We start from the raw sequence: 21,854 nt of genomic DNA on the forward strand, positions 1-21,854 counted from the left end.
CCGCCAGTTAACCCCTACCCCCATCACATTCAACACCAATACAAACGTAATATACTGTGTTTTTGTATTTTTGTATTGGTGTGATTGTGATCAGAATTAGCGCAGGCGACTAAGTTTCTGTCCCAAGGAGGTTTAGGGTCCCCGCCACCCCCCCAATAAAGATTTAACCCCCTGATCCCCCCCCCTGATCACCCCTACACCCCCTGCCACAACGCACACTGTATACAGTATATAGCATTTTCTATATACCCGTATAAGTGTGACTTGTGACCAGGTTTAGCACTTGCCACCGTTTCTTTTATCTGTAGGATACCCGCCACCCCCTCCCAATAAAGATTTAACCCCCTTAACCCCCCCCTGATCACATCCAGTTAACCCCTTCCCCCCTGTCACATTGCACACTAATACACACATAATATACTGTTTTTACTGTATTTTGTATTAGTGTGATTGTGACTTGAGGTTGCGCTAGCGAGTTAATTTCTATCCCAAAGGAGGTCTAGGGTCCCCGCCACCCCCCCCCCCCAGATCCCCTGTGCATAGTTAGAAATAACCCCTTGATTGCCACACACACACACACACACGCACATACACTTCCATTACTAGTATAGTGTTTGAACAGATCAATATCTGATCTGATCAGAACTATACTAGCGCCCCCATAGTTTAGGGTTCCCAAAACGCGGTGTTTGCACGGTCAGCACTGATTCCTGCCAGCACCTGCGTTTAAACCTTTCACCCAGGTAAGTGTAGTAATCAACAGATTACTGTCACTTACAAAAAAACACAACACACAAAACCGCTGTGTTAGCAGAGTCAAGTAGCGCTTGAAATAGTCCTTGACAACCAGGTGCTTTTATTACCTGTGAGTCAACACCACTGTACAGGTAAATTTAGTTACCAAAATGTCTTAAACGATTGTACAGTGGTGAAGAGGCTTATAGTATGCTGGCCGTGTCATCTGATAGCGATGGGGAAGCTACAATGACCGAATTACTGTCAGTATACAAACCAGATGACAGCAGCGGCTCCCTGACAGATAGCTCCGACGACAGATGGGTCCCTGTTAGACCCAGGCGTACCCGACCCCATTCTGGAGTTGTTGAGATACAGGAATCGCAGGGTGCTCGTATTGAGCAGAGTGTGGTTACTAGTGCCGCTCATTCTTGACGACCTGGCAAGCGCCAGCGGCCTAGCACACCCTGGACCTAGTACAGCCAGCACTGCAGTATCACCTGGTGACGTGGCGAGTCCCCTAAGTGCAGTTGAAGCTGGTGAGGTGGCTAGCACAAGTAGTGGCCCGCAGCCACCGCGTATTCGTAGACAGGCCCATAGAGCCCATAGTGCCCTCCCTGATGCGCTGGCATATCCCAATTGGCAACCCACTGATTCTACAGCGCCAGTACTTCCCCCATTCACTGCCCAACCTGGAATCCACGTGGAGACAGCTGGTTTTACGCCCCTGAACTTTTTTGAGCTGTTCTTCACGGAAGATCTTTACAGATCTATTGTGGATCAATCAAATTTATATGCACAACAATTCATCGCCGCCAACCCAAATTCGCCCCTTGCCAGACCATTCGGCTGGAATCCTATAACAGTTTCCGATTTTAAAATCTTTCTGGGCCTTTCCCTCCACATGGGCATAACTAAACAGAGTGAATTGGTCCACTAGCCCAGTTCACTATATGCGCAGGTACTCTGGCTCCATGTCCAGGGGGAGATACGAGCAAATTCTGCGCTTTATGCATTTCAGCGACAGTGAAATCTGTCGTCCTCGGGGAGACCCTGCATATGATCGGCTCCAAAAAATTCAGCCCCTCATAGACCACTTCAATCAGCGGTTTGCAGCCTTGTTTACCCCCGAACAAGTTGTCTGCGTTGACGAGTCCCTGATTAAATTTACTGGCCGCCTTGCTATGAAACAGTACCTCCCCAGCAAGCGTGCCAAGTACGGGGTCAAACTGTATAAATTGTGGGACAGGGCCACAGGCTATACAGTTAGTTTCCGGGTCTATGAGGGAAAAGATAGCACTGTGGAGCCCCCGAACTGCCCAGACTACATAGGGAGCAGCGGTAAGATTGTTTGGGACTTGGTGTCACCCTTATCCGGAAAGGGGTACCATTTGTAAGTGGACAACTTTTACACAAGCGTGCCACTATTTAGTCACCTGCTTGAATTACAAATTGGCGCATGTGGCACCGTGCGACCTAATCGCCGGGGGGCTTCCCCCAACGGCTTGTAAATTCCTGTCTTAGTCGGGGGCGAGAGCCTGCTTGAAAACTGACAAATTGCTTGCGGTGAAGTGGAAGGATACACGGGATGTTTATGTTCTGTCCTCCCTTCACGCAGACATGACGATCCAATTCCCTACGGCAACTGGCGTTATGGAGAAACCCCTCTGTGTCCACGAATATAACCTTAATATGGGAGGGTGGACCTTAACGACCAGCTTTTGGCGCCGTATTTGGTTGCCCGCAAAGCCAGACGCTGGTACAAAAAAGTGTCTGTTTACCTTTTCCAATTGGCTATGCTGAATGCCTTTGTCCTATACAGGGCGTCAGGACGAACTGGATCCTTCCAGGAATTCCAGGAAGCGATCATCCTTGCCTACCTGTACCCAGGAGGCATGCCTGCCCAACTTCCCCTTCCAGATGCAGTGAGCCGGCTGCATGAGAGACATTTTCCTTATGTCCTCCCGAGTACCCCTACCCAAATACGACCCCAAAGACGATGTCGTGTCTGTAGCAGGCGCGGATTTAGGCGTGACACCCGTTATTATTGTCCCAAATGTCCTGACCAACCTGGTCTCTGCAATGTTTTGAGCGCTACAATACACTAGTGGAGTATTAGTGTAGGGTACAGCACGACACAGTGTAGGGCACACAAACACAGGGTCTCGAAAGATGTTGGATGTCCATCGACATTTTGAGAGACCCAAGCTGGAAGATCGCTGTCCCAAATCAAGACATCAAGAAACAGTTAGAAAGAAAAATAAAAGGATCCAAAAACTGTTGTTGTGTCAGTCATTTTATATGTCCTTCTACTCTTCCTACTGTACTTTTAATGTCCTTTGTTTGTTTTTTCATTCTTTTGTGACCTGTTTCTCTTGCAGGTACTCGTCGGCTACCATGACATTGATTTTATATATTCTGACACAAACAGGGTTTGCGCTCAGCATATATGGATACCTTTGCTGATAGCAGCTGTGGTGATTTTCTGATTTCAGCACTGCAGTTAAAATCCTATTTTGGTATACGTGGATAGTGTCGTGTATACCCATCATTAAATTCAGTGGGTGGTTGTTTGGGCGGTTAATGATGAGTAATACTACGCATTATTCCTGTGCTGATTTCTGATGGGTTCTCTTTTTTTTCGCTCAGCCCACAGGCTGCATGAAAAAAAAAAAACCTATATGCCAAACAAGGAGCAGCAATGTACTGGTAAGTTGCTGGACTTTGAGTGGTTATACCAGGATGATGCCTGCAGATTTAGGCATCATCTTGGTATCATTTTTTAGAGCCAGCAGTCGGCTTACATGTAAAAGCAATCCTAGCAGGTAATTGGCCGCTAGACTGCTTTTGAATGCAGTGGGAGGGGCCTCCCCCCCCCCCACCGCCGCCTTCCACAGCCTTCCGTGGTTTTTCTCGGGCTCTCCTGTCCCACCGGTTAACCCGAGAGTGCTGCCAGTGGTTCAATTATCTAACCATAGAGCTAATTGGAGATTAGAATGGCTCCAATCATCTCTATGGCCTAAGATACCGGAAGCTACGAGCATTTCATGACTTCTTTTTCGCCAGAAAAAAAAAACAGGGCCATTGGGAAATTGGGAAAGTATTTTATCACACCAATTCAAGAGAGAAATAGAGAGATCACCAAATAGAGAGATCTAGAGTCTAAAAGACCCCAATTTTTTAAAAAAAGAGTACCTGTCACTACAGATTGCTATCATAGGGGATATTTAAATTCACTGTGATAACAATAAAAATGATTTAAAAAAAAAAAATTAAAGGAAAGGTGTCAAAATAACATAAAAAAGCAAAAAAAAAAAAAATTGAGCCCCCTCCTTTCCTCCCGTGCTTGCGCGCAATGGCACACACAAGCGTTGGTCTAGTGTCATATGTAAACCGCAATTGCAGCATGCATGTGAGGTATCGCCGCGATCGCCAGATCGAGTGCAGTAATTCTTGCTGTAGACCTCCTCTGTAAGTCTAAAGTGGTAACCTGTAGAGACTTTTAAAGGTTTTTAAAAATGTACGTAGGTTGTTGCCTCTGCGCAGGCGTGCGCAATTTTTAAAGCATGTCATGTTTGGTATCTATGTACTCGGCATAAGATCATCTTTTAAATTTTACCAAAAAAATTGGAATTATATAGTGTATTTGTGCAATAAATTAAAAAAAATGTATTTTTTTCGCAAAAATTGCGTTTGGAAAATCTGTGCGCAAATACCGTGTGACAAAAAAATTTGCAACATCCACCATTTTATTCTATAGGGCCTCTGCTTTAAAGAAATATATAATGTTTGGAGGTTCAAAGTAATTTTCTAGTAAAAAAAAAATATTTTTTTCATGTAAACAAAAAGGCACAGAAAAGGCTTGGTTTTCAAGTGGTTAGAAGAGTGGGTGATGTGTGGATAAGATTGAACATAAAATGCCGGGACAGTTCAAACACCCCCCAAATTACCCCTTTTGAAAAGTAGACACCCAAAGCTATTTGCTGAGAGTCATGGTGAGTCCATGGAATATTTTATATTTTGCTACAAGTGTCAGGAAAATTATTATTTTTTTTTTTGTTGTTTTTTTACAGAAAGTTGTCACTAAATGATATATTGTTCATGCATGCCATGGGAATATGTGAAATGACACCCCAAAATACATTCTGTTGCTTCTCCTGAGTACAGGGATACCCCATGTGTGAGACTTTTTGGCAGCCTAGCTGTGTAAGCGCCCCCGAAAACCAATCCACATCTTCAGGTTTTCTAATGGCGTAAATTGCTGATTTTACCCCTGACTACCTGACCCCAAATGACCCCATTTTGCAAAGTAGACACTCCAAGCTATTGGCTGAGAAGCATGGTGAGTCCATGGAATAGTTTATATTTTGCCACAAGCTTCGGGAATTTTTTATTTCTTTTTACACAAAGTTGTCAGTAAATGATATAATGCTCACACATGCCATGGGTATATGTGAAATGACACCCCAAAATACATTCTGCTGCTTCTCCTGAGTACAGGGATACCCCATGTGTGAGACTTTTTGCCAGTCTAGCTGCGTACAGGACCCGGAAAACCAATCTGCACCTTCTGGCTTTCTAAGGGCGTAAATTGTTGATCTCACTCCTTACTACCTATCACACTTTTGAAGTCCATAAAAAGCCAAGATGGCACAACCCCCCCCCCCCCAAATGACCCCATTTTGCAAAGTAGACACTCCAATCTATTTGCTGAGAGGCATGGTGAGTATTTTGCAGCTCTCATTTTTTTTGGAAAATGAAGAAAAAACAGGGAAATGCATTTTTTTTCCTCTTTTTTCAATTTCCAAAACTTTGTGACAGAAAGTGAGATCTGCAAAACACTCAACATGCCTCTCTGCAAATAGCTTAGGGTGTCTACTTTCCGAAAAGGGGTCATTTGGGGGGGGTGTTGTGATATCTTGGCATTTTTAATGGCCTCTGAAACTGTGATAGGTAGTCAGGAGTGAAATCAACAATTTACGCCCTTGGAAAGCCTGAAAGTGGAGATTGGTTTTCGGGGACCTGTACTCGGCTAGACTGCAAAAAAGTCTCACACATGGGGTATCCCTGTACTCAGGAGAAGCAGCAGAATGTATTTTGGGGTGTCATTTCACATATACCCATGGCATGTGTGAGCAATATATCATTTATTGACAGCTTTGTGTAAAAAAAAAAAAATATATATATATATATATACAGTATATATATATATTTCCCGGAACTTGTGGCAAAATATAAAATATTCCATGGACTCACCATGCCTCTCAGCAAATAGCTTGGGGTGTCTACTTTCCAAAATGGGGTCATTTGGGGGGGTTTTGTGCTATCTTGGAATTTTAGGGCCTCCGAAACTGTGATAGGTAGTCAGGAGTGAAATCAACAATTTACGCCCTTGGAAAGGCTGAAAGTGGGGACTGGCTTTCGGGGACCTGTACTCGGCTAGACTGCAAAAAAGTCGCACGCATGGGGTATCCCTGTACTCAGGAGAAGCAGCAGAATGTATTTTGGGGTGTCATTTCACATATACCCATGGCATGTGTGAGCAATATATCATTTACTGACAACTTTGTGTAAAAAAAAAAATATATATATATTTCCCAGAACTTGTGGCAAAATATAAAATATTCCATGGACTCACCATGCCTCTCAGCAAATAGCTTGGGGTGTCTACTTTCCAAAATGGGGTCATTTGGGGGGGGTTTGTGCTATCTTGAAATTTTAGGGCCTCCGAAACTGTAACAGGTAGTGCAGAGGTGACATGAACAATTTACGCCATTAGAAAACCTGAGAGTGTTGATTGGATTTTGCGGTCCTGCACACAGCTAGGCTCCCAAAAAGTCTCACACATGGGGCATCCCCATACTCAGGAGAAGCGGCAGAATGTATTTTGGGGTGTCATTCCACATATACCCATGTCATGTGTGAGAAATTTATCTTTTAGTGACAACGTTGTGTAAAAAAAATAAATAAAAAAAAAATTGTAATTTTCAACTTCTTTTTGCTGCATTAATAATGTTCTTATTCCATTACCTTTTACCTTCCCTTCCTGGAATAAACCCTGTTTGGTCCGCATAGATCCACTCTGGCATCAGTTCTTTTAATCTTGTTGCTAATACTTTGCGTTTAGCATCAGATGATACTAAAATAGGCATGCCAATATCTTCTATGCAGGATGTGGAAACCTTGCAAGCAGACCTGAACAAAATAACGGGGTGGGCAACTACATGGCAGATGAGGTTTAATGTTGAAAAATGTAAAGGAATGCACTTGGGGGCCAAAAACCAGAAAGCAAGCTAATCGCTAGGGGGGGAACCTCTGGGTGAGTCTAAGATGGGAAAAGACTTGGGGGTACTGGTAGACAACAGGCTTGGCAGTGGCATGCAATGCCAAGCCGCTGCAAATAAAGCCAACAGAATACTGGGATGTATAAAAAAGGGGATTCACTCCAGAAATAAAGAGATTATTCTTCCACTCTACAAGACTCTGGTCCGGCCACATCTGGAGTATGCTGTCCATTTCTGGGCACCGGTCCTCAGGAAGGATGTGCTGGAATTGGAAAGAGTCCAGAGAAGGGCAACAAAAATAATTAGGGGAATGGAGGACATCAGCTATGAGGAAAGGCTACAAGCATTGAACCTATTCTCTCTGGAGAAGAGAAGATTGAGGGGGGATATGATATCAATGTACAAATACTGTACTGGCGACCTTGGCATAAGGAACAAACTATTCAGAGTAAGGGAATACAATAAGACGCGTGGCCACTCACTAAAACTAGAGAAAAGGCGGTTTAACCTTAAAATGCGTAAGGGGTTCTTCACTGTAAGAGCGGTAAGGATGTGGAATTCTCTTCCACAAGCAGTCGTATCAGCAGGGAGCATTGATAGTTTCAAAAAACTGTTAGATGGTCACCTTAGAGACCACAACATACAGGGGTATACAATGTACGGTTAAAAGCAAACACACACACACATCATAGATTGAACTGGATGGACTGGTGTCTTTTTTTCAACCTCACTAACTATGTAACTATATGTAACTATGTAACTATGTAAGAAAGCTCCAGAAAGAGAAAAAAAAAATAAAGAGAATAGATGAGATGAGCAGGCACCGGGAGGAGATAAGATTTGTGTAGTTAGGAATTGTATCATAGAGGTTGTTAAAGATATGAGCACTAGGGATGATCGAACTTTTCAAAAGTTTGGTTCGACCAGAACACCAGAACTTCCAGAAAGTTCGGCCCGGATTTCAGAACCCCATTGAAATCAATGGGGCCCGAACTTCGGTAATCAAAAAAACCCATTTTGAAGCCCTAAAACCCAATAAATGCCCCTAAAAAGTGCCTAGGGTTCTGGGTCATGCCCCAAAGACAATTAATCACACAAAAAAAAGTTCTTAAAAATTGTCATTTTTGATAGAGAGCCAATTATTGAAAAAATTATTGAAAAAAAAATGAGATTTTTTTTATTTTGACTTTAGTGTCTGGGGGGGTCTAAAAAGTGTACCTGTGAAGTTTCAGCTCTGTAGCATGTCCAGGACCAGAAAAAAAAAAGATCGTTTCTCTTAGGTCACTTATAGAACAGGGATATGGCTCCGCTATTTTCACACCTTGTCGGTTTTGTAGCAATCGTTTTTTTGGGCATTTTTTGGGGGTTATTGGAGGCAGGCATAACATCAGAACTTCTGTGTAGGGGTATATATACACACACACTTATATGTATAAATACACATACACATATATAGGTGTGAAAGTAGCAGAACACTATGCTTGCGCTAATGAAATAATTAACACCCATATGGCTTCTCTCCTTTCTCACCTATATATGTGTATGTGTATATATACATACATGTGTGTATATATACCCCTATACAGAAGTTCAGATGTTTTGCCTGCCTCTCCAAAGACCCCAAAAAAATGCCCAAAAAAACGCCTGCAATAAAACACCTGGGCATTTTTTTTTTGGCGCAGGCGTTTTTTTGGGCATTTTTTTGGGGTCTTTGGAGGCAGGCAAAACATCTGAACTTCTGTATAGGGGTATATATACACACACATTTATGTATATATACACATATATAAGTGTGATAGGAGCGGAGCCATATGCCTGTTAATTATTTCATTAGCGCAAGCATAGTGTTCTGCTATTTTCACACCTATATATGTGTAGGTGTATATATACATACATGTGTGTGTGTATATATACCCCTATACACAAGTTCAGATGTCATGCCTGACTCTAAACATGTCCTCAAAAAAGCCCTATAAACGCCTGCAGCAAAAAGCAGGCTGACCGGCGAGAAGCCATATCCCTGTTCTATAAGTCACCTAAGAGAAACGATCTTTTCTCTATAGCGGTCACCCTGAAATGGAAGGGTTTGGTCACCCTGCCATAGCAGTCAGTGTCAGTTCACCCTACACTACACTACGGTCACCCTGGCACTTAACACTTTCCCTACAGAAACTAGATTTTTGAAGCCAACTAAAGTGGAAAATAGCACCCTAACTACACTAGATATCCCTTTCCTCACACTAATAATTGCAAAATGACACTTTTGAAGCAGAAGTAACAGAACTGCTTCCACTCTCTTCCACATCCCTGTATTAAAATGGTAGAGATTTGGCGGGGCTATCTTATATACTGGGGGGCGTATTCACTAATGATTTGCCTCTGGACCCCCCAGTCACTCCAATCACATTCCTAGCATTCTCCTGCCCCCTCAATTGGCTTTTACTAATGGTTCTGGTCCAATCATGGGCTTTTAAAGCCCATTTCCTGTCCCATTGCATTTTGGTTGGTTCTGGTTGCCGAATTCCGAACTTTTTCAGCAAAAAGTTCTAAATTCGGCCGAACCTCGAACAGTCAATGTTCGGGTCGAACCGATGGTCGACCTGAACCGTTCGATCATCCCTAATGAGCACTAAGGTTCCCACACCATCTCAAAGTCTTCTTGCTTTGCTAACAAGATGCTTACTATTTTTTCGTGAGCCATAACCCACAAAATTTTCAGTTTCGCTGCCATTAACGAAATCCCAGGTTTTTTCTAAGCTCTAAAAGGTTACTTTGGCTTCCAACAACATAAAATGTACCAGTTTAAGGAGTGGTTTCGGGCCTTTACCTGGTTTGTCATTTAGCAATGCGATTTCAGGTGTTTTAGGTATAGCTAAACCAGTGACCTTGCGTAAAATCTGGAAAAATGTATTTCAGAATCCCATAATACGTGGGCATTCCCACCACACATGGAGCAGGGTATCCAAATGTCCACATTCGTGGAAACACAGTGGGGAATATCCTGGGAACATTTTAGCGTGTTGGGACATGGTACCAGTGGGAGAAAAGCTTTACATTGGCTTCAATTAGCGAAGTATTCCGTATACCCTTGAAAGATTTGTTAAAAAGACAGTACCATGTGTCCGCCTCCCATTTTAGGTCTAAGTCCCTTTCCCATATCTGTGCATGCTGAGGTTTCTCAAGGTTATTTGTCAATGCTGCATAGATCAAAGAAATACCACCCCTTTGGACATGGATTTGTGAGCACTATTTTTCATATGCCGTGATACTGGGTAGGGAATTTGTGTCGTTTAAAAGTGTGGAAATACAATGTCTAATCTGGTGAATAGAGTTGAGTGGACACCTGGATGTTCGGGATCGAGAAGTTCGGCCAAACTTCACAAAAATGTTTGGGTTCGGGATCCAAACTCGACCCGAACTTGACCCCGAACCCCATTGAAGTCAATGGGGACCCGAACTGATGGGCACTAAAAATGCTGTAAAATAGCCCTGGAAAGGGCTAGAGGGCTGCAAAAGGCATCACAATGTAGGTAAATCCCCTGCAAACAAATGTGGATAGGGAAATTACTTAAAATAAAATAAAATAAAATAAATAAAAGTTAACCAATATCAATTAGCAACTTGGAGGAGGAGGTGGAATAGGAGGTTGGGGTGGCATCAGGTGGGAATGCTGTGGGAGCTGAAGTTCTCATCATAGCCAAAAAGGATTCATGTCTGCCTGCAGTGCCACAGGTCTCATTCACAGACTCAGGGCCACGGCAACCATATATGGGAGTTGAAGTTCACATCACAGCCAAGAAGGATTCATGTCTGCCAGCAGTGTCACAGGCCTCACTCACAGACTCAGGCCAATGGCAACCATACATGGGAGTTGAAGTTGTCATCACAGCCAAGAAGGAATCATGTCTGCCTGCAGGGCCACAGGTATCATTCAAACATTCAGGCCCATGGGACCTACAAAGAGGAGAGTTAAAATCACGCCAAGACAGTATTGATTTAACCCAGCAATGCCACAGGCCTCATTCACAGATTTAGACCCATGGCACCCACAAAGAGGAGAGTTACAATCATGCCAAAACAGTATTTATTTCACCCAGTAGTGCCACAGGCCTCATTCACTAATTCAGGACCGTGGCACCCGCAAAGAGGAGAGTGGTTCCGTAACAGCAACAAAGGCCTCAGGTCAACCTGCAATGGAACAGGCCATTATCATTTATGTATGCCCCTGACACCCAGACAGAAGAGAGGTCCCATAGCAGAAAATCAGGCTTCGTGTCACCCAGCAATGGAAAAGGCCACTTTCAGTTATTTAGGCCCCAGCAGCCAGACAGGGGAGAAATGTCCCATAGCAGAAAATCAGGCTTGATGTCACCCGCCAAAGCAGCAGACGATTAACTAAAATTTAGGCCCCTGACACCCAGACAGAGGAGAGGTCATTTGACAGCAAAAAAGAGGTTAATGTCACACACCAAAGCAGCAGGTGACTAACTAAATTGTAGGCCCCTGACACCCAGACAGAGGAGAGGTAATTTGACAGCAAAAAAGAGGTTAATGTCACGCACCAGAAGCAGCAGGCGATTAACTGAATTTTAGGCCCCTGACACCCAGACAGAGGAGAGGTCATTTGACAGCAGAAAGAGGTTAATGTCACGCACCAAAGCAGCAGGCGATTAACTGAATTTTAGGCCCCTGACACCCAGACAGAGGAGAGGTCATTTGACAGTAGAAAGAGGTTAATGTCATGCACCAAAGCAGCAGGCGATTAACTGAATTTTAGGCCCCCGACACCCAGACAGAGGAGAGGTCATTTGACAGCAAAAAGAGGTTAATGTCACGCACCAAAGCAGCAGGCGATTAACTGAAATTTAGGCCCCTGAAACCCAGACAGAGGAGAGGTCATTTGACAGCAGAAATAGGTTAATGTCACGCACCAAAGCAGCAGGCATTTAACTGAATTGTAGGCCCCTGACACCCAGACAGAGGAGAGGTCATTTGACAGCAAAAAAAAGTGAATGTCACGCACCAAAGCAGCAGGCAATTAACTGAATTGTAGGCCCCTGACACCCAGACAGAGGAGAGGTTCATTCAACTTGGGTTTGCCCCCAAAATAATGGTACAATTAAAAAAAGAGGATTCAATAAAGAAGTGCCCTGGAGTACAAGAATGTATGGTTGAGGGCGAGGCAGTTATAAATATCTATTCTGCACAAGGTACGGACAAGTCCTGTGGGATCCGTGCCTGGTTCATTTTAATGAACGTGAGCTTGTCCATGTTGGCTGTGGACAGGCGGCTGCGTTTTGCCAGCACCTCCAAAGCATAAAGGGCAAGCTCTGGCCATGTGGACAATTTGTAGACCCAGAAGTTGAATGGGGCAGAACCATCAGTCAGTACGTGGAGGCGTGTGCACACGTACTGTTCCACCATGTTGTTGAAATGCTGCCTCCTGCTAACACGTTCCTTATCAGCTGGTGGTGCAGTTTGCTGTGGCGCGCTGACAAAACCTTTCCACATCTCGGCCATGCTAACCCTGCTGTCTGAGGAGCTGGCCGTGACACAGGTGCGTTGGCGACCTCCTCCTCCCCCTCTGCCTTCGCCTTGTGCTTGCACCTGTCCCCCTATGTCAGTTGGGAATGCTCTCAGGAGCGCGTCTACCAGCGTGCACTTGTAGTCGCGCATCTTCCTATCATGCTCCAGTGCGGGAATTAAGGTGGGCACGTTGTCCTTGTACCGGGGATCCAGCAGGGTGGCAATCCAGTAATCAGCACTAGTTAAAATGTGGGCAACTCTGCTGTCGTTGCGTAGGCACTGCAGCATGTAGTCGCTCACGTGTGCCAGGCTGCCCAGAGGTAACGATAAGCTGTCCTCTGTAGGTGGTGTATCATCTGTGTCCTCCGTATCCCCCCAGCCATGCTCCAGTGATGGCCCTGAGCGGCATAGGGTGCCACCCTGCAGTGAAACCGGTTCCTCCCCCTCCTCTACCACATCCTCCTCCTCCGCCAGAAGTGTGCCCTAGCTGTCCACATGTGTACCTTGCCTCTGCTGGTACAGGAACCCACCCTCTGAGCCACTTCTGTATGACCTGCCTGAAACCCTGTGAATTGGCCCCTCTTCCTCCTCCTCCTGTGCTGCATCCTCTACCATCATTGCCATAATATTTTTTTCAAGGAGACATAGAAGGGGTATTGTCATGCTAACAACGGCGTCATCAGCACTGGCCATGTTGGTTGAGTATTCCAAAGACCGCAACAAGGTACACAGGTGTCGCATGCAGGCCAAGTCACTGGTGGTGAAGTGGTGCTGATCCGCAGAGTGACTGACCCGTGCATACTGCATCTGAAACACCACTATTGCCCGCTGCTGCTTGCACAGTCTCTCCAGCATATGTAAGGTGGAGTTCCACCTGGTGGGCATGTCGCATATGAGACGGTGAGCAGGAAGGCCGAAGTTACGTTGCAGCGCAGACAGGCGAGCAGCAGCAGGGTGAGAACGCTGAAAGCAAGCACATACGGACCTCACTTTCAGCAGCAGCTCCGACATGTCTGGGTAGTTTTTAAGAAACTTCTGCACCACCAGATTCAGCACATGCACCAGACAAGGGATGTGCGTCAAACCGGCTAGTCCCAGAGCTGCAACGAGATTTCGCCCATTATCGCACACCACCATGCCGGGCTTGAGGCTCAATGGCAGCAACCACTCATCAGTCTGCTGTTCTATGCCCCTCCAAAGCTCATGTGCAGTTTGGGGTTTGTCACCAACACATGAAACAAACACATGAGTTTTAAAATTGCCTGCTGAAGGGGGGCGGACCTGGCTAGCGAGGTGAATGGCAGCTTGAGCCTGCAGCTCCTCGCCACGCAGACAGACCGGAGCAAACTACAATGGAGAGGGTCACTCCAGAGCACCGCAACTACACTCTGGACACCTGCGAGCACCTACCGGACATGTCCCACAAACAGAAAGATCGTGGAAAGCCGGGTAAGATGTTAAACTTCTTCACCCCGAACGCTAGGCCACGCAGCCAAGATGGCGCCGGCCCGCCACGCTCCTCACAGCCCCAGCACTTGTCTTCCCCGAGCTCCAGAGACAGTGGGAATCCCTCGGGCACGCAAAAAAACGAGGTGGGCCACCTACCACAGTCTACCCCGACCTCACAGTCCAATAGCCCGGTGAAATCCAGGCAAAAGACGGACCATGCCGCCGCAGCCCCATCACAAGGCATTACCATCAATGACACCCTGGAATTCCAGGAGACTATGGCAGCTTTACCTGCAGGGGACCAACCTGTGATGGCCTCTATGTTAAGGGACATGATGCTTTCACTGCGCTCTGCTATACATTCTGACATGCTGCAATTAATGTCTCAGTGCAACACTGCAGTGGTCGCTGTGACTGACAGAGTGACTAAAATTGAAGACAAGATGGGGGAGTTTGCCAATACATTTAACGATATGGTGGATGCGCATAACGATCACGATGACAAAATAATATGGCTTAAGTCTAAGGTGGCAGACCTTGAGGATCGTTCCAGACGGAACAATATCAAAATAAGAGGCATACCCGAATCGGTTAAACCTCAAGACCTGTCTGACTACTTTACTTCTATTATGCAGGACTTATTACCGAATGTGGCACCCAATGACCTGGCAATAGATAGGATCCACAGGCTACCTAAGCCTAAGCATATTCCTGATAAGTACCCCAGAGATGCTATTGCCAGGATACATTTCTATACTGTGAAAGAGAGGGTCATGGCACGGATGAGGAAGGCCGTGGACCTCCCGGTCAGCGTGCAAGGCCTGTCATTTTATGCGGACCTGTCCGCCCACACCATGAGCAGGAGAAGAAACTTGTTAACAGTAACGAAACCCTTGAGAAACCACCATATCCAGTATCGCTGGAACTCTCCTGCAACACTCCTAGTCACTAAGGGGGACAAGGAATTTAAAATAACAACCCTGGAATATGGCATTAACCTGCTCCGTCAGTGGGGTATATTGGACTCTGATGACTCAGACACGCAGCGCCAATCTAGGGGTCCTGACTGTTCCCCGTCCACCTGACTGAGGAATTATTTCTGTAAGTGTCTATTTGCTTCATGTGGGAGTTGACCCTCCATTCACTAGATCGCCCAGTCTTAGATATCTGGCAGTTCTGTTCGGCTGCTTATAGTATTTTGTACTAATTGCCCCAAGTTAGCAGATTTTCATTCTGCTCAGATTTCCACTCGGATATCGTCAATTTTTACTTATAGGCGCCAACTGTTCCTAGCGCCTTGTGTTGTGTGTGTTTTTCTTTATTTTTTTTTGCTATCTTTTTCATACTTTATTTTTGCGTTTTATTTTGACTATTTTTTGACGCCTGTACCTTGCAGAGCTCACACCGCTTCATACCACCATGTCTTTCAAACTGACATCACTGAACGTTCGAGGTCTCAACAGTCATATGTTCTGCAGAGGAATTAAAACGCAAAACTGTGATGTCATGCTCATTCAGGAAACCCATTTCTGTGCTGCAACGCACCCCGTGCTTAAGTTCAAGCAATTCCCCCATGTTTACTATGCCAATGGCCCTAAGAAAAAAGGGGGAGTGGCCATCCTCATTAAAGACTCTGTGGATTATAAGTACATCTCCCACCACTCTGATCCTGAGGGCCGCTTCCTCTTGTTGAAATGCGAAATAAATAACGTCAAGTACTCCCTCCTTAACGTCTATGCCCCCAATGCTAACCAAAATTCTTTTTTGAAGAAGCTGTGGAAAAACATTAAACCGGATCTTTCCGGATTTGTACTGCTGGGGGGAGACTTGAACTTGGTAGCCAATTGTCGCCAGGACATTTCCAGGGACCATCCAATGCACCCCCGCAGAGCGGATTTATCCAAATTTCTGATTTCCTCGGACCTACAGGACATCTGGAGATGTCATCACTCCTCGGAGAGGGACTTTTCCTTTTTTTCTAAAGTTCATTCCTCGTATTCCAGGATTGATATGATCCTCTCTGATAAGTTTTTGTTACAAAAAGCAGTGGAATCTACCATAGGCCAAATTACATGGTCGGACCACGCACCAGTTTCAGTGACTATAGGCCCTCGGGTCTGCTCCACGAGAGCCAACAGGTGGAAAAACGACATTACTATCTTTTGTGACCAGAGGACTTCCTCCGAGGTCCGAGTGGCCCTGGAGGAATTCTTCCGCAACAATGACAATGGGGAAACATGCCCATTTGTGGTTTGGAACGCTCATAAGGCATTTATGCGAGGTTTCCTCATGTCTAAAAGTGCAGCTAAACGGAGGCAGGGGAGGCAGCAGTTGGAAGACATGTTACGAAAAATCCAACAGTTGGAATCCCTTAACAAGCTAAACCCGCTTCCACACATCACTGACCAGCTGATGCAGGCCCAAAATGAGTTGCGCTTACTGCTACTAGGACAGCATCAAACTCAAATCCGTAAGATGAAAGCTAACTTTTTTGCTCACGGAAACAAGGCTGGCAAGCTTCTAGCCAACCATCTAAAAGACGAACGTATCCGACAACGCATCTCTAAATTGACTCACCATTCGACTGGACAGACCTTGACCAACCCCAAAGATATTGCGGATGCCTTCAGTCATTACTATGGCTCCCTTTATAATTTGAAAGACGAAGTGTCCACTCCCCAACCGTCACCGGAGGACATAGATAATTTTCTAGCGACAGTCTCCCTGCCCAAACTGACTCCATCAGCGTTGTCAGACTTGAACCTCCCTATCTCCGCGGCGGAAATCTCCACCGCGATCCTATCGCTACCCTTAAAAAAAGCTCCTGGCCCTGATGGTTTCTCATCAGAATACTATAGACAATTTGTGCAGATTTTGGCCCCAAGGCTTCAAGATGTGTTCTGCAAGGCTGCCTCGTCTGCCTCCTTTCCTCCAGAAATGTTGGAGGCTACTGTGATAACGCTTCCTAAACCGGGGAAACCCCTGGATTGTGCGAAGAATTTTTTAGACCCATATCATTATTGAACGTGGATCTGAAGGTCTACGCCAAAATTTTGGCTAACCGGTTGGCTAAGTTCCTACCTGACCTCATTAACCAGGACCAGGTGGGTTTTATACTGGGCCGTCAGGCTACTGACGCTACAAGGCGCCTCCTGAATCTCATCCACCATGCCGAATCCACAAATACGCCCACAGTGTTCCTGTCTCTTGACGCCGAAAAGGCCTTTGACAGGATTCACTGGGGATATCTACATAAAGTTTTGCAACGTTTCGGCATGGGGGGTGAGATTTTGGACGCGATCATGGCCCTATATGCTCAACCTTCGGCCTATGTCTACACGGAGGGTATGTTCTCTACAAAATTTGATATCACAAATGGGACCAGGCAAGGGTGCCCACTTTCCCCATTGGTCTTCGTTCTCCTGATGGAGCCTCTGGCGGAAAGGATTAGAAACCACCCGGGAATCAGGGGTCTGGACATCCACGGTTTCCCAAATAAGATTTCATTGTTCGCGGATGATGTTATCTTATCCATGACAGCCCCAAAAACCTCCCTTGCTGCAGCTCAGGAAGTTCTTCAGGAATTTCACTCCATTTCATATTACAAAATTAATGACACTAAGTCGCACATGCTAGGGGTGGGAATCGATGACAACACACGAACAGAGATTAAACATTTAGTGCCCTTCCAGTGGAGTCAGGGCCCCATCGATTACTTGGGCATCAAGCTGACAAGTAATACGAAGGATTTGTTTAAGTTTAACTTCAACCCGTTTATGGACACCTTGACAGGTGACATCGACAGATATGGTAAACATTTCCTCTCATGGTCGGGCAGGAATGCGGCATTTAAAATGTTAACATTCCCGAAGCTCCTATACCTTTTCAGGGCGCTTCCCATCAAGATTCCCCAATCATTCTACCGCAAATTGCAGTCCGTGGTCTCTGGGTTCCTGTGGGCCGGGAAAAAACCCCGCTGCTCTCATAAGCTTTTGGTCAGACATCCCCTGGTGGGAGGCATGGGGGTTCCAGATATGAGAGACTATCATATGGCAGCCATCCTCACACAATCTCTTCATTGGCTAAAACCAGATCAGGCTCCCAGCTGGACCAGGTTAGAAAAGTCGGTGGTGCCACAGGGGTCCTTGGCGGACTTGATACTTAGCATCCCTCTATCTAAACACACATTTTCTGTGGTACACCCGACTATAAGTGCCACAATACAAGCCTGGCAGTACTTTTTTACCCACAATACTACGGTAGGTCGCAGAGTGGATATCCCTGTCCCTCTGACGACCCTCTCCTTCCTTTCCCCAAATCTGAAAGTAAACCACTGGCCATCTTTTGGCATACATACAATCCAAGACTTTAAAATTAATCAGGGTAGCTCCTCCTTTGACACAAGGTGTGTGAGGTTCCCCTCGTTTGCCGGGGAGTTTCTCACGTTCTGTAGGGTGACTCAACTGATCTCTAGCCTAGAAGCGACTAGTATCTCCATGCCAGCACAGGTTCACTCCCTATGTTTTGGATCCAGCAAACAGCTCAAAGGCATAGGCACATTCTACACAGCTCTACAGGATAAAGGGTCATTTATCAAAAACACCCATCATCTCAAATGGGAAAGCGAACTTAACCAGGAATTCACCACTAAGCAATGGCTAAACTCCTATAAGCTTACTCGGACACATACTAGATGCTCCAACTTCAGGGAAGGGCTTCAAAAACTACATCTCAGGTGGTACAAAACACCATACACTATTGCCAAGTACTCCCCAGAGACATCTAACCTATGTTGGAGGCAGTGCGGTCAGGTGGGCACCCTACTAAATGTGATGTGGTCCTGTATCTCTCTGAGAAGTTTCTGGGCCTCTGTATCAAGACTTATTGCATCCATCACGGCAATCTTAAACAGAGTGACAGTTGAACAGGCCATCTTAGGTATTAATGTAGACAGATATCCCCCCCAATTTAGGACTGTTGTCCAAAACATTCTTTTTGCTGCTAGATTGTCCATAGCACGCAAGTGGAAATGTGTAGATGTTCCCTCTCAGAGGGAGGTCATTCAACTTGTAGGAGAGTCTTATATCTACGAAAAAACCCTAGCCTTCACTGAACTTAAGGTACAACAATTTCAGGCCAAATGGTCGATCTGGAACCATTATTTCCCCAAACATTGTTCAAGTTGAGCCCAATTGTATGTGGGCGATGGATCCGGGGGGGCCGGGGCGGAGGGAAGCTAGACCCGAACTGGGGGGTGGCAGCGTGTTCCCTGGATAGGGCACCCTCCTAGAAATGTAAAATTACCATTTACTAAATCAATGTAGATATGGGTCATAAGCCCCTCCGCCTATTCCCCACCCGATCAGGTCATTGTAGAGACATATATTAAGATGTTGGCTAATGAGGTTTGTTCACTAATTTACTGCCTATGAATGTATCCATTTGGGGGCTGTGGGCTTCACACGTATGTTTATTAGATGGCATTATATCTTACTTGTTTGTTCAGAAATATTGTATTTTCATTCCTATTGTTTGCAAAGTTGTGATATGTACAAATACTTTTCGTACTTGTATGCATTTTGTGTTTTTTTTTTATTTTCTGAAAACCAAATAAAAAGAATTAAAAAAAAAAAATTGCCTGCTGAAGTTTACCCTGGGCTGTGTTGAAGTTGGGGGTGAGGTTCTTTCGATGAACGGATGTGGGGGTGGTAGAAGAGGAGTAGAAGGAAGAGGAGGATGATGCGGAGTAGGAGGATAAAGCAACAGGAGGCAACGAATAATGCCCTGCGATCCTTGGTGGTGGAAGGACATGCGCCAAACCGCTATCCGCCTTGGGCCCAGCCGCCACTACGTTTACCCAGTGTGCAGTTAGGGAGATATAGCAACCCTGACCGTGCTTTCTGGTCCATGTATCTGTGGTTATGTGGACCTTGCCACAGATGGCCTTGCGCAGCGCACACTTGATTTTATCCTCCACTTGGTTGTTCAGGGAAGGGACGGCTGGGAACAACGTACTGGGGGACAGCCACTGCCACCAGCTGTTTGAAACAGTCTGTCTCCACCAGACGGAATGACAGAATTTCAAAGGCCAGTCATTTTGAAATGCTGGCATTGAGGGCCAGGGCTCGAGGGTGGGTAGGTGGGTATTTCCTCCTTCTCTCCAATGTTTGGGAGATTGACAGCTGAATGCTGCCGTGTGACATGTTGGAGATGCTTGGTGATGGTGTCGTATGTGGTGGTGTTAGTGGAACATCCTCTGTTTGCTGGTCGCCTGGTGTCATGGTGACGTCAGCAGTGGAGGGAGAGGCCAGGGCAGCAGCAGAAGAGGGAGCAGGAGGAGCATGAGAGAGTTCCTTGTTTTTAAGGTATTTACTCCAATGCAGTTCATGCTTTGCATGTAGATGCCTGGTCATGCAGGTTGTGCTCAGGTTAAGAACGTTTATGCCTTGCTTCAGGCTCTGATGGCACAACATGCAAACCACTCGTCTCTTGTCGTCAGGACATTGTGTGAAGAACTGCCACGCCAATTAACTCCTTGGAGCAGGCCTTGGTATGCTCGGTGCCTGGGTGCTGTGGACAGTAGCAGGCGTACTGTCTCTGGAATGGCCGCTGCGCTTTTGCACCCTGCTCCCTCTTCTGCTGTGCTGTTGCCTCTGTGCGACCACCGCTTCTTCCTCATAACTGCAGGCCTCACTAGCACAACCTTCAGTCCAGTCTGGGTCTAGGACTTCATCATCCTCCACATCATCTTCCACCCATTCATGACCCCTCCCCTCCTCGTCAGTCTGCACATTGCAGAAAGCCCCAGCAGTTGGCACCTGCGTTTCCTCATCATCAGAGACGTTTTGTGGCAATATTCCCTTGTCCTCATCCTGCAACAAAAGTGGTTGAGCATCAGTGCATTCAAGGTCTTCCTCTTCTGGGGCAGGGCTAGGTGGATGGGTCGGGGGAAACCCTGGCAACAGAGTCATCAAAAGTAGAAAAACTTTCAGATTAAGGTTGGTAAGGTTTGCCACCATCCCGAGTTACATATAAGAATTAAACAAAGGCATTCTCCTCAAGGTGGGATTTTGTCAGCAAACAATACAAAATATATAGAAAATATGTGATAAAATCATTCATTTTATTAAATAACATGAATTTGCAATTAAGTATTACATTATATACATACAATAAAAAATGTATCAAAAAGCATTGAAGAGCTAATAACATGCATGGATCAAGAGAAAATCCTTGGGGTAGTGAGCCCCTACAGTTGAAAGTGAGACAAGTCCTACTCCAACGCGTTTCAAACTTTTGGAACTGACAGTTCCGTTCTTCCTCAGGGAAATGGACTTAAACTCTAAGGAAAGAAAAAAAGAGACATGGTATAATGATGTAATATAACTGCATATAGTGGGTAAGGCACATCCCTCTGCGAGTGCCAATATATGTATGGATATATGCCAAGATTGTTAGACTGACCATATGAAGAGGGGGGGAGGAAATATGTGGAAAAAACATCCCAACAGATCCTTTATCCTTCCAAAAACTTGTACCCATAAATGCATTTCCAAGGCTTATATGTTTCCCCAGTGCGTGTTTCACATCCTCCTTTTAAAAGGGTCAAAATCCATGCCTCTATCCTGTAGGACCGCAGGAAAAAAGAAGAAAAATAATTACCAAAAGACCGGCAACTCCTTTATGTGTTATCAAAAAAAGCATATATCTATGTAATTCCCCTGGTTTCAAAAAACAGAAGAAAAAGGGGGGGAAGAGGAGAGAAAAAACCCCCCGATCAGAACAGGGCTAAATCAACATGAAACAACAATGGTTCTAAGCAAGTTGATCAGTGTATTACTGAAAAAGGAGGGTAGAAAA

Source organism: Pelophylax lessonae (genome assembly GCF_965119305.1).
Source record: "Pelophylax lessonae genome assembly, chromosome: 3".
Taxonomy (NCBI): Eukaryota; Metazoa; Chordata; class Amphibia; order Anura; family Ranidae; genus Pelophylax; species Pelophylax lessonae.